This window comes from Triticum aestivum, chromosome 5A, assembly GCF_018294505.1.
Source record: "Triticum aestivum cultivar Chinese Spring chromosome 5A, IWGSC CS RefSeq v2.1, whole genome shotgun sequence".
NCBI classification, from domain to species: domain Eukaryota; kingdom Viridiplantae; phylum Streptophyta; class Magnoliopsida; order Poales; family Poaceae; genus Triticum; species Triticum aestivum.
In genome coordinates, this window is record NC_057806.1 from 75,848,321 (window position 1) to 75,862,606 (window position 14,286).

Consider the following 14,286-nt stretch of genomic DNA (forward strand, 5'->3'; position numbering starts at 1 on the left):
TCTCTAGGTTTGTATCTCTCTTACACAACCCCACGTAGGTGGTGTACGTATACAAGAAGAGAATAGGTGCACCGTGCACGTACTCACGCTTCGTGCCCAGCCACACCTGCGCGGGTACACGGTGGAGCTCATTTCTCCGCAGAAGCTGAATTTGTTTTTGAAACATCAAGTGGCTAGAGACTCGAAACTTATTTGCCCATTAGTGACTTGTCAAGGCGGTGGATTTTAGTTTGTACGATAATGTTGCATCCACCTTGTCGGGGAAACTGATCCACGAACACCTATGGGGCCAGCGGACCGGGCCCCTTTCGGTTCGGCGGGGGGCGGAGGTCGCACGAAGAGCAGATCGAGGCGAGGCACACGAGCAGTTTACCCAGCTTCGGAGCTCTCCGGAGAGATAACACTCCTACTGCTGCTTGTCTGGTTATATTATCTGGTGTTCTTGCTCTCGAGCGAGAGAGTGTGATGTTTTCTGGGCTATGAATGAATCGAAGCAAACTGTCCGAACCTCCGAACCCCCTCTACGTTGCGCATGGGCCTCCTTTTATACGCTAAAGGGGTCACCGACAGGTGGCAACACAGAGGAGGGTAAAAACATAAAAAGCGAGGTAGTTGATACAGTTGCTTGTACAGTGCACCCTACCTAACCCTGACGGCCGGGGACAAGGGCATTAAATGCCCGTCTGAGTCGCCCGAACAGTGCAGAAAAGGACCATTAGGGGCGCCACCGTTCACCACGATGGCGATCTTGTCAGCTTCGCATGCCACTGCGCACCGCTGGCTGCACAGCCTCCCGCCACGCGCGCCCGGAGAGGCCCCCAGAGCGACACGTTGGTGGATGCGCTGGAGCGTGGGTGCAGAGTGGCCGCCTGCCGCGGCAAGCGCCTTGCCGTTGTTGTTATCTCGCCGGGTCCAGAAGCTCGTCGCTCACCGGGCCTCGGGGTACCTTATTTAGTCTTCCCAGCAAGCTCCTCTTGCCGGGGCCTTGTTGCCTTGCCGGAGCGCGTGGCGCGTCGCGGCAAGTTCCTTGGAGCGCCTTGGTTGGCCTTCCCGGCAAGCTCCTCTTGCCGGGGTCTTGTCTCCTTAGCTTAAATACTTTGTTCTTGGATGGCTCCAAGGGAACCTTGGGGGATCTTGGCGTTCGCCCAGCAAGCCTTTGCCGCGGGGTGCTGCAACTACCCGTGCACAAGTTCGGGGTACTAGGGTACCCCTATTCTAGTACACCGACAGGAGCCCCCGGGCCTGGGCCAGACATGGTGCCGAGCGCTATTGGGCCAGGCCCAAGACAGGGCACGGACACAGGCGGGCTGGGCCACGCCAAATCTTTCTCTGTATCCACCGCGCTCTCCATAACGGCACGCGTTGAATGCGGCATCGTGGGAGAGATCGTGGGTGGTTGTTTATTTGGAAGGCTGAAACGTCCGCCCCGTCCTTCTTTATAAGCAGAGGAAACAGAGGCAGTTCGTTCCCCCTCGCTGGTTGCTGCTACTCCTTCTTCACAAACTCCGCCGCTCCCCCCCCCCTCTTCTCTTAGCCGAGAGAGCAGCGCTCCGCCCCCCCATTGCCACCAGCATCACCATGCCGTCGACCTTCCCCACCACCTCCGCCATGGCCCCGAAAGCCGACAAGGGAAAGGGTGTGAAGTCAGCCGAGGCGCAGCGGCTCACGGCGCTGTGGAAGGAGCGGGCGATCTTCACCCCCCAGCTCGGCGTGCAGGAGCTGAGGGGGTACTTCTACCTCTTTTGGGCGACGGAGATGCGTGCGCATCCGCGCACGAGGGTACTCCCGGCCGCTGCCTCGGAGTTGGCGCTAAATGGGTACCCGTTCTTCCTGCTATTCTTCTATTGCGGGCTCTGCCCGCCCTTCTCGGAGTTCTTCTGTGATATTATGAACACATATGGCTTCCGCCTCCTTGACTTCACCCCCAACGCTGTCCTGACCATGGCAGTTTTCGCACATTTGTGCGAAAACTTTGTCGGAGTCCACCCTAGTGTAGCCCTTTTCCGCCACTACTTCATACCTCGGGTAGAGAGAGGAGAGCCGCTTGCCGGAGGGATTGCTTGGATCTCGAGAGTCGGGAAGAAGGAGGCGTACTTGGAGGGTGAGCTCCGCAGCAAGTGGGAGGAGTGGAGAGCGGAGTGGTGCTGGATTGTCGAGGAGAATCCGCAGCCCTTCACCGCCGTGCGCCAAACTCCAATAGTGCGCGGCAATGACTGGAGCAACGTGGCCCCGGAAGACGAGAGGCTGAAGATCGCCATCACTAGGATTCTTCGCCTCAGGCTTGCCGGGCTCACCGTAGGTGCTGTCGGGGCAGATTTCCTCCGCCGCCGCATTGCCCCCCTGCAGGAGAGGGGGAGGCCCGCCTGGGAATTCAAGAATTCGGCGGACATCATGAGGCTGCGGCCGGGCCTCAACTACAACTTCACCGTCTTGGAGTTGGACGCAATGCTCTTGGAATTATTCAAACGCGACCCCCAGCACCCATTCACACTGCCGAGGAGCGTAGTTCCTTTGTGCAATAACTCTTCGCTTGACCGGATCCGCTCCATGATGTCGTTGTGCGATTCACACGGCATCGTCCCAACTTGGCAAGAGCCTACGGATGACATTGTGCGAGCGTTCTTTGACACCTTGGAGGAAGTGCCGGTCCGCGCTGACGAGCAGAAGAGCCTCACCCGTGACACCACCGACGAGGAGCTGCAGCTCATCGCCACTAGGGCGGAAGAGGCTGCAGCCGCAGCTGCTGCGGGCGTGTTTGGGTTCACTGTGGAGGAGGCGGAGGCTGCGGAGGCGGCAAACCTTGCCGAACGCGCGGAGTTCATGGGCGAGGAGCAGCCTGCCGGTTCCGAAGCCGAGCCGAGCGAGGCCGGCGAGGAGGAGGCCGAGCCTTCAGAGAACTTGCCGCAGGCGGAGCCCCCGGCCCTGCCAAGGAGGCGCCTTCGCAGGGCCGGGGACGCAGCGGGGCGACAGCCGGCTCCACAGCCACCGAGCCGCGCGATGCGCTCTACCGCGGCAAGCAATGTTGCCGCGGGAGCGCCTCACGCAACAGCGGCAACTGGAGCGGGATCTTCCCGGGCCACTGCCACTGCCCCCGCCAAGCGGGCAAGGGATCCTACTCCTCCACCTCGCCGCACCGGAGGAGGGCCAGACTTCGATCTTTCCGCGCTCAGCTCCGACGAGGAGGAAGAAGAGTGAGTTTCTTTGGTGCTCTTATAATCCTTCAATCTTGCTGTTTATATCTTGTATCTGACTTGCTCCAATCTGGACTCCTTCCTTTTCAGAACACTGGCCCAGAGAGCGGCGAAGAGGGCCAAGGCCGCGGTGATCGTCATCGAGGATGACCCCATCGTGTCAGCAGGAGGTGGGCCCAAGACCACCTTGACGGACCCGGCAATTACCCCTCAGAGCAGCCCCCAGCGCAGCCCCCAGTGTAAGTTCATAGTTTAGCCTTCTGTTGTCGGCCGCGCTTGAGTGCTTTTTCCTTGGTTGATATCTTGTTTGTTGTCTTGTGCAGGAGCAGAGCAGCCTCATCAGGAGCGCCCAGAGGCTGGTCCCGAAGTGCCACCTGCTTCGACTGCGCCGCCAAGGGAGGAGTCCCCGGCAAGGGAGCGCTCTCCTGCAAGGGGGGACTCTCCGGCAAGGGACGGCATTGTTGATCCTGCGGCGACCAAGGCCGCAACTGAAGATCTTGGCGCAGGTAATCCACTTGCCCAGAAACTTTCCCTTGGGTTCTGCTTCTTCCGTTTTTCCTTTCTTGGATTTTCGACTGATTTTCCTCCCTTCTTCGTTCTTCTGACCCATCTACGGCTGAGCCAATGGAGACAGAGGGCGCCGGCGAGGAAGGTGCCGGTGCTGATGAGACCGCCGGTGAGGAGGCCGCCGGGGCTGCTGCTGCGGAAGCCGGCGAGGGGTCGGGCGATCGCACTTATGACCCTGAGGCCGTAGGAGCGCCGGGCGCTGCGTCGACCGCCGAACCCTCTGCCGCTTCTGCGGAGCTGGGCTCCGAGGAGCCCCAGCCCGGCGCCTACTTGAAGGCCGGTGACAATATCTTCATCAAGCTACCCTGGGCGTCGAGCTCCAGGGCACCGGTCGAGGGGGAGACTTTTGACGGGGAGGTGCTCGCGTCTGCTGGACTGTCATTGGTTGACGCGCCCGGCAGCAGCAGTGGCGAGCCTGAGGAGGAGCAGCTGCTGCGGAAGCTGCTGTCACTCTACCGCACCCGGCAAGCCAAGCTGGCTTCCCGGGAAGCGCTTGTCGCGAAGGCGGGAGTTGACATGGAAAAGCGCGCGGAGGAGCTCCGGGGCCAAAATCAAGAAGCTCTCCGGTCCCTGGCGCAGGAGCGGGAGCGAGTCGACGAGGAGCGCATGGCCTTTCTTCTCGAGAAGGACGAGGCTGAGGAGGAACAAAGGCTGGCTGCCGAGAAGCAGTCCGCGCGGGAAGGTGAACTAGTGCAGCGGAAGGCCAACCTCGACAGCTACGAGGAAGAGCTCGCCTAGCGTGAGCGAGCACTTGGCGGGGCGCTCAAGGAGGCAAAGGACGCCACGACAACTGCAGAGGCCGCCAAGAAAGAGCTAGAGGAGAAGGTGGCGCAGCTGGAGGCCGACATTGGGAAGAGCGGCGAGGAGCTTGCCACGCTCAAGCGTGAGCGTGAGAAGGATGCTGCCGCCCACGGTGAGCTGCAAGGCCTTCTTGCTGAGAGGGGCAAGGAGCTCAGCGCCGCCAAGGATTCCGAAGCAGACCTGGAGCTGAAGCTGGCCACGCTGATGCAGACGCTGGAGGCCGCCAAGGAGCGGGAGAAGACCTTGTCGGAGAAGGTCAAGGCTGACGCGGCGCTGCTGGAGAGCATTGCAGTTACCCAGAACTCGTTCAGAGACACAGTGGAGCACTGGACCAATGGTCCGGTGAACATGGCCGCAGTCATCAACGAGGAGCTGGCGCAGCTGGGGATGGAGGACTTTGGGTATCCTTCCGACGAGAGTCTTCAACCCAGCGCCAAGCTCAGCCTATTCTTCAAGGGCGTGGCGACGGCACTCCAGCGGCTCCGGGAGAGGATCCCGAAGCAGCTGGCCGACGTGTCGCGCAAAATCTGCGCCGGGGTTCTCCAGAAGGTGCTGATGAAGGTAGCCTTCCGCAATCCAGGCCTCAGCTTCACCAACGTCCTCAGGTCCTTGCCGCCTAACGCCGATCTAGATGCACTCAAGGCCCTTGTCGCACCCATTGTGGACAAGGTGAGCGAGATTAAGAGAGTCGAGGGCGGACGCGTAGATTAGGCCGCCCATTTCTTCTTTTCCCTTGTCGCTGCTAATCATGTTATGAAAACAGTCTGTTAGAGCTACGGCAAGTTATCTTGTAATATAACTTTATTTCTGTTATCAATTGCTATGTTATTTCCTCTACTAGATTCCTTCCTTTGTATGTTATTACCCTACGCTTCTAGGGAACTTGTCGGTGCAGGCGCCCGAGCTGCGAGCGCTGAGTGCATAACTTCAGCAGCCTGCTGGCGGCGCTGCTTCCGACAAGAAACCTTGTCACGACTAGATGCAGCACGCTTAAGCTGTTGAGCGGACTCGAAACAAAGTAAGGGCGCAACTAGCCACGAGTTGGTTCCTCCGCGCACAGGTTTTCCATACAAAGCAGGGTTGTTCGAGGAAGATAACTCAAAAATTTAAAAAGTGATTGCTCAAACTTTGGCAACTTAGCTTTTCTGTCATTTGCTTCCCGGTAAGGCAAGTCTTTGCTTGAACGACGCCTGGCTCTTTGCTTGAACGACGCCTGGCCCATACCACAATCTTCTCCTTATCCCCCGGCAAACTTGTGTGCGAGGGAACCTTCTTTTCCTTTAAAAGAAAAAGAAAGAAGAGAACATAATAATATGGAGCTCTTCGGCTCGTTACTGCTTACCGGATGTAGGTGCTGCACAAAGTGTCAGATAATCACATGCAAGAAAGGAACTAACGCATGAAATGGACAAGTTGTGCGGAGCACATGGGGTTTTACTTATGCACAGGATCTGCGCCCGGCTTTGTACAAAGGATTACATGCAACAGCGGCAAGACTTGTACAAAAGGTGGTTGCCGGAACGGGTTCCGGCAACCGCGCCTTATGGAAAAAACTTACGAAGATGTTCTATGTTCCAGGAGTTGCTCACCGGAATGCCATCTTCGGTCTCAAGGCGGACAGCGCCAGGCCTTGTGACTCGTCTCACCCGATAAGGGCCTTCCCACTTCGGCGTCAACTTGTTGGAATTCTTGGCGGACTGAACGCGCCGAAGAACAAGGTCGCCTTCCTCGAAGCTTCTGGCTTTAACTTTGCGGCTATGATAGCAGCGCAAAGCTTGCTGGTATCGAGCAGCTCGTACAGCAGCTTGAAGACGATCTTCCTCAAGGAGCAGCGCGTCTTCTTGTCGTAGCTGTTCTTGCTCAAGCTCATCGTAAGCGAGCACTCGAGGTGATCCATATACGAGTTCCGTGGGAAGAACTGCCTCTGCTCCATAGACTAGAGCGAAAGGTGTCTGGCCAGTGGCTCAATTTGGCGTCATTCTGATTGACCAAAGAACCACCGGCAGCTCCTCGATCCAGTTTTTTCCGCACCTGTGCAGCCTGTCGAAAGTTCTGGTCTTGAGCCCGCGCAGCACTTCAGCATTTGCCCTCTCTGCTTGACCGTTGCTTCTTGGATGAGCAACAGAAGCGAAGCAAACCTTGGCGCCAAGGTCTTGGACGTACTGCATGAAGGTGCGGCTCGTGAATTGCGTGCCGTTGTCGGTGATGATCCTGTTAGGGATCCCGAAATGGCAAACAATTGACCTGAAGAACTTGACTGCTGACTGTGCTGTCACCTTCCTCACTGGCTGCACTTCCGGCCACTTTGTCAACTTGTCGATTGCGACGTACAAGTACTCAAAGCCCCCGACAGCTCGGGGGAAAGGGCCGAGGATATCGAGCCCCCAGACCGAAAATGGCCAGGATAAAGGGATCGTCTGGAGAGCTTGAGCTGGCTGGTGTATCTGTTTGGAGTGGAACTGGCACGCTTCACACTTGGTTACTTGTGCAGTTGCATCCTGGAGGCTGTCGGCCAAAAGAAACCTTGCCGGAAAGCTTTGCCGGCAAGTGCTCTTGCGCCAATGTGGTGGCCACATATGCCTCCATGTATCTCTGCCAACAGCTTTTGTCCATCTTCCTGGCGAATACACTTCAATTTCACGCCGTTGAGTCTTCTTCTGTACAGTAAGCTATCGACAAACTGGTACATACTTGACTGCCGGGCTACTCTTTCTGCTTCTTCTTGTTCTTCGGGAAGTTCTCCTGTCTGAAGGAAGTGGACAATCTGCTGTGCCCATGCTGGAGCTTGTGGCTCGACAACAAGGACTAAAGGCACATCTTCTGCTGTGGGAACATCCGCTTCCATGGCAAGGACTTGTGGTCCTGCCGAAGCTTGATGTTCCCCGGCAAGCTTGCCGGAGCAAAACTTGTCGGGAGCGTCTGCTTCAACGGAACAAACCATAAGGTTTGCCGGAGCAGACTGCCCCTCAGCATCCTTGGTGTTGATCTTGGGGACTTTCTTGGCGGCGGCTTCGGGGAGCTCTGCCGGAAAGTAGTCGCCGGAAACCAACTTCCTCTTCTTGCTTTGTCCAGTTGAGGGCATTACGGATGGTTGAGTCAACTTAAGCACAAAGATCCCTGGTTCCACAGGTAACTTTAGTGCGGCGCACTTTGACAGGCCATCAGCAATATCATTCTGAGCTCTTGGGATATGCTCCATTTGTAGGCCGTCAAAGTGCTCTTCTAGCTTCCTCACTTCATCAACATACGCTTCCATCAACGGACTCTGGTAGCTCTTGTTCACTTGTCGGACGACAAGCTGTGAGTCACCCCTGACAATGAGTTTCTTGATCCCAAGGTCTGCTGCGATTCTGAGACCGGCAAGCAATCCTTCATACTCTGCAGTATTGTTGGTTGCCTGCTCTTTGGGAAAGTGCATCTGGACTACGTACTTGAGGTGCTCTCCGGTGGGTGCGACAAACAGCACGCCTGCACCGGCGCCTTGCAGCGAGAAGGCACCATCAAAGTACATCAGCCACTCTTTGCTTGCCTCTTTGACGGGGATGCTTGTTTCTGAAATTTCTTCATCTGGGGTTGGCGTCCACTCTGCTATGAACTCTGCCAATGCTCTGCTTTGGATAGTTGAAGTGCTCTCAAACTTGAGGCCAAAGCTTGACAGTTCCAGCGCCCACTCGACAATCCTGCCCGTTGCTTCTGGATTTTGCAGTATCCTCTTTAGCGGAAAGCGAGTGACGACTGTGATCTCATGTGCTTGGAAGTAATGGCGCAGCTTTCTCGAGGCCATGAGGAGGCCGAAAAGCAACTTCTGCACACCAGGGTACCTTGATCTAGCCCCCTGCAGAAGAGAACTGACAAAGTAAACTGGGCGCTGCACCATTCTCCTTGGCATCTTATCATGTTCCTGCGCAAACCCATGTTTGTCGGGACCAGAGCTTGTCGACGAAGCCCCCTGCTTGTCGCTGGATGGATCTGCCGTGGTTGCTGGCTCATCATCCGCCTCCCTCTCTGCCACTAACGCAGCACTAACCACTTGATTGGTTGCCGCTATATACAGCAGCAACTTCTCTTGCGGCTTAGGTGCGACAAGCGTTGGAGTGGAGGACAGGTATCTCTTCAAGTCCTGCAGCGCAGCCTCCGCTTCCGGAGTCCATTTCATTGGACCTGCCTTTTTCAAAATTTTGAAAAATGGCAGGGGCGTGCTCGGCAGATCTAGAGATAAACCTACTGAGAGCAGCCACACAACCGGCAAGCCTTCGTACATCCTTGACGTGCTTTGGTGCATCGATCTGCTCAATGGCTTTGATCTTGTCGGGATTGGCTTCAGTTCCCCGCTGAGACACGAAGAACCCGAGAAGCTTGCCGGAAGGGACTCCAAACACGCACTTCTCGGGGTTAAGCTTGAGGTTGATCTTGCGCAGGTTTGCAAATGTTTCGTCTAAATCTTGAATCAGGGTCGCCTTGTTCTTGCTCTTGACCACTATGTCATCCATGTAAGCTTCCACATTTCTGTGTATTTGCGGCTCAAAAGCATGGTGGACTACCCTTGCAAATGTTGAACCAGCATTCTTCAAACCGAAAGGCATCCGTACGAAGCAGTACATGCCACACAGGGTGATAAATGCGGTTTTCTCTTCATCTTCTTCTGCCATGAAGATCTGATGGTATCCTGAGTATGCATCAAGAAATGAAAGCAAATCACATCCGGCTGTGGAGTCAACAATCTGGTCAATACGCGGCAAGGGAAATGGGTCTTTGGGACAAGCTTTATTAACATCAGTGAAGTCAATACAAAGTCTCCATTTCCCGTTAGCTTTGCGCACAACAACAGGATTGGCCAACCACGTGGGATGGAGTACTCCTCTGACAAGGCCTGCTGCTTCCAACTTCTTGATTTCTTCTGCGATGAATTCTTGGCGCTCTACTGCCTGCTTCCTGACTCTCTGCTTGACGGGCCGCGCATGAGGACATACGGCAAGGTGGTGCTCAATCACTTTCCTGGGAACACCGGGGATATCAGACGGTTGCCACGCAAACACGTCGACATTCGCCCGCAGGAAAGGAACGAGCGCGCTTTCCTATTTGGGGTCAAGAGTGGCGCTGATGGTGAAGGTACCACCAGTGCCATCCTCCTTGGCGGACACCTTCTTAGTCTCAGGTGGAGCTGCCATTGCCTTCTTACACTTGCTGGTGGAGCTCGATGGTGCGTCCTCGACAGTAGCGCAGCACTCCGAAGAGGTGCGCTTGCCGGAGTGGGCATCAGAGCTCTTGCCGGACTTGGTCTTCTTCTTCCCCCCGGGAGCTTCAGCGGCAAGTGTCCTGTGTTCTACTGTGGCTGCTGCTTCCCGGTAGATCTTGTCGGCACAGATAAGAGCATCCTTCTTGTTGCCAGGGACAGAGATGACACTTATTGGGCCTGGCATTTTCAGTACGTTGTACGCATAGTGAGAGGCTGCCATGAACTTGGCGAGTGCCGGTCGGCCAAGGATTCCATTGTAAGGCAATGGGAAGTCGGCAACGTCAAACGTGACCTTCTCGGTCTTGAAGTTCAGATCGCTGCCAAATGTTACCGGCAACGTGATCTTTCCCTTTGGCTTGCTCCTTCCCGGGTTGATTCCTTGAAATGTGCCGGTCTCTTCGAGCTCGATGTCAGGGATCTGGAGTTTCTGGAGCACCGCGGAGGAGATCAGGTTCAAGCCGGCCCCGCCGTCAACTAGCATCTTAGTGACCTTGAGGTTGCGGATTGTTGGTGAAACCAACATCGGCAAGCACCCGACCGCAGTTATGCGATCCGGGTGGTCCTCAATATCAAAGATGATAGGCGTGCCGGACCATTTCAGAGGCTTGCGTGACTCGACGGGTGGTTCTGCTGCATTAACTTCCCGCACCCACTGCTTGAGCTGGTGGTGCGAGGCATGCAGAGAAGCACCACTGTCAACGCACAGGACCTCTGTGGCTTTCTGGAACTCCTGCTCATCAGTCTCCTCATCATCCATATCTTCATCTTCGTTATCATCTTCATCCTTGTCGCGGCCACGGGGAGGTCTATCTCCTTGCCGCTGCTTGGCCTTGCCGCGGCGTCCTCCTCGGCCGGGACATTTCTTGCCGGATCCACCAGCTCCTTCCTGGGCCTTCTCTTTGTCGCGCCGCTCGTATTCAGCTTTCTGTTGCTCAACAAGCTACTCGACTCTCTTACAGTTCTGAAGATCATGGCCCTTGGTGCGGTGAATCTTGCAAAACTGCTTGTTGGTGCCGTCCTGCTTGTCGGCGACCGCCACCTTCGCGGCAAGCTCCTTGCCGGAGTCACCAGCTTTGGCTTCCTTGGCGCCACCACCATTGCCGGACTGCTCAACAACTAGCACTTCTTTGCCTTTCCTCCTTCTGTTGTTCCGCCGCCGGTTTTTCCTTGTCGGGGCAGCATCTTCACTGTCAGATCCTCCCGCTCCTATATTTTCTCCGGGGAGTCTCCTCCCTTCCTCAGCACGCGCACACTTGTCGGCCAGTGCATATAATTCACTGACGTCCCTGATCTTGCACATCGCCATTTCCTCCCGCATCCTGCGGTTCCGCACGTTCTGATGGAACGCGCTGATCACCGCGGCAGGGTGGACGTCTGGGATGTTGTGCTACACACTACTGAATCTCTGAATGTACTTGCGTAGGGGCTCTCCTTCCTTCTGGGCGAGCAGATGAAGATCACTCTCCTGGCCATGAGGCTTGTGTCCGCCTGTAAAGGCGCCGACAAACTGATGGCACAGATCAGCCCAAGAGGATATGGAGTTGTCCGGTAAGTGCATGAGCCAGGATCTGACGTTGGGCTTGAGCACCAGCGGGAAGTAGTTGGCAAGGATCTTGTCATCCCGTCCCCCGGCAGCCTGCACCGCAATGGTGTAGATGCTGAGGAACTCTGACGGATGCGTCTTGCCGTCGTACTTCTCCGATACGTCTGGCTTGAAGTTCTTTGTGTTGGGCCACTGGACTTGCCGCAGCTCATGAGTGAACGCAGGACAACCTACCGCGTACGGCAGATCGCCTGGTTCCCCTGGCGCATGCATGTCAGCAGAGGGCCCAGCGCGCTTGTCGGATTGACGTCGCGCTTCTCTTTGGCGCTCGATGCGGGTTCGAGCGTCTTCTTGTTGTCGATCATGAAGAACTTGGCACTGATCGCGACGAGCTCATGGATCCGACGATGCAGTGGAGTCGCTGTCGAGGTGGATCCGGCGAGTCGGCGATCTTGGCCTTCGGGGCGGTGATTGCATGGTAGTTGCACCTCCGCCCGTTTCGTCGCCACCGGCTCGCGTCCGGCGGCCCTGCCGCGGCGGCGACGCGCTCGTCCGCCGTGGAGTGTCGCCGTTGGCGTAGCCGATGAGACTCTGAATGGTGGTCCTCCATTCGTCGATCTTGTCCGACGTCGGAGGGTAATCTAGGAGAAGTTGAACTCGTGCCAAAGCTTCTGCTGGAGTGGTGGGTAGCAGTGGCGGACGGCGCGAGGAGCGGGACGTGCTCGAACTTCTAACTATGTTAGAAGGAGCAGTATCTCGTCCAGGCGATCGTGCCCCGCTCGTGCCAGCACGCTAGCGTGCATGCTGGTCTTGAGCGCCCCGAGATCCACCAGCTTGGTCTTGGGCTATCATGCGTATGGCACTACTAGTGCCATGACGCTGTTGATCTTGCGCCTCCTGAGAGTGGCGTGGAACATGTACAGTCGCCGAGGTTTGTGCAGCCTTGTTCTTGGACCTGGCGGCATCATGAGCTTCCTCGTCGACGTCCTTTCTTCCGCCGGCGTCCATCCCACCACTCGTTTGCTCCAACGGTGGCGGAAGTGACGTGGATGGAGCGGCTGCCGCCGAAGTCTTCTTCTTCGGTGGCATGTTGATGAAGGGAATAAAGATCTAGCTTGTGTGAACGCCGGATCTGGTTCACACAATCTCAACACCCCCCTACCTGGCGTGCCAAAGATGTCGGGGAAACTGATCCACGAACACCTATGGGGCCGGCGGACCGGGCCCCTTTCGGTTCGGCGGGGGGCGGAGGTCGCATGAAGAGCAGATCGAGGCGAGGCACACGAGCAATTTACCCAGCTTCGGAGCTCTCCGAAGAGATAACACTCCTATTGCTACTTGTCTGGTTGTATTATCTGGTGTTCTTGCTCTCGAGCGAGAGAGTGTGATGTTTTCTGGGCTACGAATGAATCGAAGCAAACTGTCCGAACCTCCGAACCCCCTCTACGTTACGCATGGGCCTCCTTTTATACGCTAAAGGGGTCACCGACAGGTGGCAACGCAGAGGAGGGTAAAAACGTAAAAAGCGAGGTAGTTGATACAATTGCTTGTACAGTGCACCCTACCTAACCCTGACGGCCGGGGACAAGGGCATTAAATGCCCGTCTGAGTCGCCCGAACAGTGCAGAAAAGGACCGTTAGGGGCGCCACCGTTCGCCACGATGGCGATCTTGTCAGCTTCGCATGCCACTGCGCACTGCTGGCTGCACAGCCTCCCACCACGCGCGCCCGGAGAGGCCCCAGAGCGACATGTTGGTGGATGCGCTGGAGCGTGGGCGCAGAGTGGCCGCCTGCCGCGGCAAATGCCTTGCCGCTGTTGTTATCTCGCCGGGTCCAGAAGCTCGTCGCTCACCGGGCCTCGGGGTACCTTATTTAGTCTTCCCGGCAAGCTCCTCTTGCCGGGGCCTTGTTGCCTTGCCGGAGCGCGTGGCGCGTCGCGGCAAGTTCCTTGGAGCGCCTTGGTTGGCCTTCCCGGCAAGCTCCTCTTGTCGGGGTCTTGTCTCCTTAGCTTAAATACTTTGTTCTTGGATGGCTCCAAGGGAACGTTGAGGGATCTTGGCGTTCGCCCAGCAAGCCTTTGCCACGGGGTGCTGCAACTGCCCGTGCACAAGTTCGGGGTACTAGGGTACCCCTATTCTAGTACACCGACACACCTAAAGTAACGAAAGTTCTTACGTAAACTTCCTAGTAATTCCCTGTTCATAGGTGTAGCATTACTCCTAACATTTGTAATATCAGTTTGAAACTTGTAATATTGTCGTGTCCTACTATTCCTGCATTTTCAAAATCCTGCGAATCAAACAGGTCCTGAGTTGGTGATGATGTTGTGCCTCCCATCTTTCACCAATAGCCGTCGGATCTAGATCTGACGCATACAAACCAAGCTTCTCCATTTTTGCAAAAAGATGCCTGCACTTGTTCCCTATTTACAAACAACTCCTTGTCTCCCACAATCAGCATCATCTCCTCCCCACCACATCTAGGAGTAGAAGGCCGTGGAAAAATCTGGCGCGATGGCCGCTGCCGGAGCCGTCCACCCCCAATCTTGGTGTTCCGTGCAATGCACGGGCATCTACGCATGGGAAATTATGTCGAACAGGGCTAGTTGTAAGCAGGCTAGCTCTATAGCCATGATGATAGTGACTGCAGACGGTGAGGCTGACTATGGTATGCCGAACACGACGCCTATACTCAGGTGTCATCTCCGACGCAGGGTCTTGTCACTTCACTGTGAGGAGGAACACGTAATAATTTGAACAAGGGATAGTACAATGCTAGTAATCCTACTACTACATTGGTAGTACTACTACTACTAGTAGCACCCCCGTCTGGATTTAGGAGTACTACCACGTCCATCTGGATTTAAGTATTTGACCAGCAATATCTAGTAATGCATGTCACCAAAAATGTACTACTCCCTCTGTAAATAAATACATGGTGTTTTATTC